Source organism: Notolabrus celidotus, chromosome 17 (genome assembly GCF_009762535.1).
Source record: "Notolabrus celidotus isolate fNotCel1 chromosome 17, fNotCel1.pri, whole genome shotgun sequence".
Taxonomy (NCBI): Eukaryota; Metazoa; Chordata; class Actinopteri; order Labriformes; family Labridae; genus Notolabrus; species Notolabrus celidotus.
Window position 1 is genome coordinate 1,446,928 of NC_048288.1, and position 3,826 is coordinate 1,450,753.

Here is a 3,826-nt window from a genome sequence, read left to right on the forward strand (position 1 = left end):
CCAATCACAGAGCCAATCGCTAATCTCCGAAGGAGTCAGAGTACAATAACCATAATGTGAGGGCTCAGTGACAGTAAATTAATGGGGGACAGTGCAAGGGCTAAAAGGTCTTTATAAATAATGTTAAGTCCTTAGAGGAATCCCATTGCCAGCAAGTACACATTTCTGCGGGCAGTACAGCACTAGAATCATATGTAATACTACTCTTTGAGAAAATATGATTATTTAATTTTTAGGTTTCACTTATTGATTTCTCTTACTTGAATTATGATACAAATTCCAAAGTCTGCAGTATACTAAAAAGTAAAAACTTGTAAAAAAAATCTCCTCAAAATTAACCTCCATTAATTATCTCCACTTTGCATAACCCTTTTTTGATCAATGCTACTGTAAATGATTTGTTGTTGTGCCTAACCACATTTCCTAAACACTTGATAATACATTTTCACTTAATAACTGTAGGTCTCTCGATAAGTTATTTCTTATCCTTTCTACACTCATTACCAATATTTCTTTTAATTGCACATGGTCATTTCTTTATGCATTTTTTTCTGAGTGCTCAACACATCTGTTTAATAAATTATTGTTATTTTGTTATTGCATTTTCTGTCTTTTGGCTTGGTGTTCCTTCAACACACTGTCAATTTAACTATCATCAGTCCCCCAAGAAGGGGGGACTCTGTTGAGAGTTGCACATGGGCAGATTTACTTAAAGGGGACATATCACGCTTTTTTCATCAATATATATTGGTCTAAGAGGTCCCAAAAACATGTCTTTAAAGTTTATGCTCAAAAAAACACTTTGAAATCAGATTTTGGCATGCCTGAAAAACCCTCTTCTTCATTCCTCATCAGAACAGTCTGTTTTCTCTCTGACCACGCCCCCTCAGGAAGTGGATGTGCCTCGGCTCTCCAGCACGTTGATCTAATGTTTACATGTTGGCTGAATATACACGGCTGCTCAGAGATCGCGTTACTTCAACCCTCTGAATCTGATCCTGATGGAGAGGCGCCTGTAGCAGGACCTTTCTGAAGGATTGGTCACAGATTTAGTGTTTCTTGTTGTTTTATTTATCAGTATGTAGACGTGTGTCTTGGTACACAGCTACGAACATGTAGCTATGTGGCTATGCTAACTAGCGCTAGCACTTATCCATGATAAATCATCCACTAGATCTTCAAATCTGCAGACGTGGGGAGTAAAACCGACCTCTGCCAGAAAGGCAGCAGGACCTTTTATGAAGGATTGGTCACTGATTTAGTGTTTCTTGTTGTTTTATTTGTCAGTATGTCGACGTGTGTCTTGGTACACAGCTACAGCTACAGCTACAGCTACAGCTACAGCTACAGCTATGAACATATAGCTATGTGGCTATGCTAATTAGCGCTAGCACTTATCCATGACAAATAAAAATCATCCACTAGATCTTCAAATCTGCAGACGTGGGGAGTAAAACCAACCTTTGTGTTTATTAAGACAGCCTACAACTAGCATGCCTCCCTCCTAAGCTCCTTGTTAGCACACATTTGTGCAGGTAATGAAAAACAGAGGAGGGATTCAGTATTATTTTATACAGTCTATGGGCTGAACAAGTTCCGAGCTCTGACTCCGTTACAGACCGGATATTGTTGTGACGTAACAAAAACACTGAAGTCTGAAACGGCTGGTTTCACACACATTTACAGAAAGGTGGAGAAATCAGAACAGGGGCAGAATGGATTCTTTTCATTCTCGGGGGGTTTGTAGACATGCCAGGGACACATATTTCAGGTAAAGAACCATTAAAAAGTCCATTTTGCATGATATGTCACCTTTAAATGATTAGAGGCTGCTTTCAGTAAGCCTATTTGTAAACATTTCTATGCGTGCAGTACTATCACTGAATCATATATTGTGGGACATTTAAGCAGCCAGACTAAAAACTGTAGTTATAAACTTGACAGAGGAAACAGAACTAAACGTTTAGCTCCTCAAATAGTTGATGGAGTTATGCTGCAGTTCCGGTTCATGTGTAAATGCGCACAGCTTCTCTTAGGACATACGGCTTCGGTGTTCCCTAATAAACTCAATCGTTTAATGAACATGATGTCTATCCCACTGGTGGGGTGTGTTTTAGAGACCATCCAGCTCATTTTGCATATTTTTTGGGGGGTTTTGGAATTAGGCCTCATTTCACAAAAAAGACCATTTTGAGCACTTACAACAACCTGCACACTCGTCTGTGAAAGTTCTCAGTTATCCAGGTCATGGTTATCCAAAGATTGATCCGTAAGGCAACAGTTGCCTTACGGATCAATCTTTGGATAACATGCACACTCACATTTCAGCAGAGCAGCAGAGGGTTGATTACATTTTTGTTTACTGCTTGTTGGTTTATTTACATAGAGGCAATTTTTTGTAGAAATGCTGCAACCAAACACCTACCATGTTTGCCTTTTAAGTGCTTTATGAAGCTGCATGCCCGTGTAAAAGTGTTAAATGTACAAAATGGGCAATGGTAATGACTTCTGGATGTTTTTCTGATGTCCTTGCAGAAGCAGGCCACCACAAATTTCTCTGAAAAAGAAGTACAAGAAATTGGTAAAAAATACATGACAATAGGTAGGTAGGTAGATACTTTATTAATCTCAAGGAGAAATTCACAGAAACTAGAGCTCTAAAGATAAAATCACAAAAGAAACGCTAACTATGTTTGTTTACAATATACAAATTATCCCCCTCTGCCCTGGTGGCTCCTTTGGCTCCGTCTTGGGGGGCTGTGGGGGCGGTGTTGTGGGGGTGTCCCTTGGGGGGGCTGCGGGATCTCTCCCCCCTCGCCCCCCTTTCCTCCTACTGGGTGACCTGGGGGTCGCCCTGGGTGCTCCGGCGGTACCTGCTTGCTTCCGGTCTGGGTCCTTGGCTCGTCCCCTGGCCTGGGTCTCCCGCGGCGGGTTGGGTCCTTCGGTCTGACTGCTCTCGCGGCCCGGGTGCCGAGCCGTAACACTCGGCTGATCTGACCCAAGTGGTTTCATCTGCACCAGTGGTGGTCTTGTTACACAAATAGAACACAGCACGGCGGCAACCCTCTGCGACCCAAGCTTCAGTAATGATTGTGGACACTAAGGGTTGCTTAATCATTAGGATCACCCCACAGAGTTTTTTTGGCATCATGGTGAGATGGTCCCTCTCCATTTAAGTGTGTTAGGTCTCTCTCTCCTTCTCTCTCCCTGTCCCTTTGTATATCCTTATGTAATCTTTCTTTCACTTTCTCTTATTTTTTTTATTTTTTTTTGGCCCACCTAGGTGTGCACGCCCTCTTTTACAGAACATGATATTAGCTGTCAATAAAAGATAGGCCAGAGTTCTTAGAGGGATGGTGATGGTTGCATGCACACAGTCACAAGCACAGAAGAAAAAGGGTTTCTTTCTTTTCTTTTGCTGCAAGAATAAATTGCATTAATATTTGACAGTTTGTGACAAACATGACACAAACCAGAAATATATATGCAGACAAGAGGAAGAAAAAAAAAAAAAAAAAAAAAAGAATATACAAATTAAAAAGTTAAATCACATAATACATCACTCTGCAGCTCAGCTTTTCTCCATACCTTCACTTGTTTACCAAAAAATAAACTGCATCTCTGAGATGCTTTTTGTGAAGGTGTTCCTTGTTTGCGAGTTCCTTTTGTTGACAAAAGACACATTCAGAACCCGTACAGGCCAAGAATGATCTGACATCAGAAAACATCTGATGTGAACCTGTGAAAAAAAATAATAAATTTGGTTACAAAATTAACATCCCTTTCCCAACCTTTATTTCTGCTGCACAACATTTCCGTAGCCCTT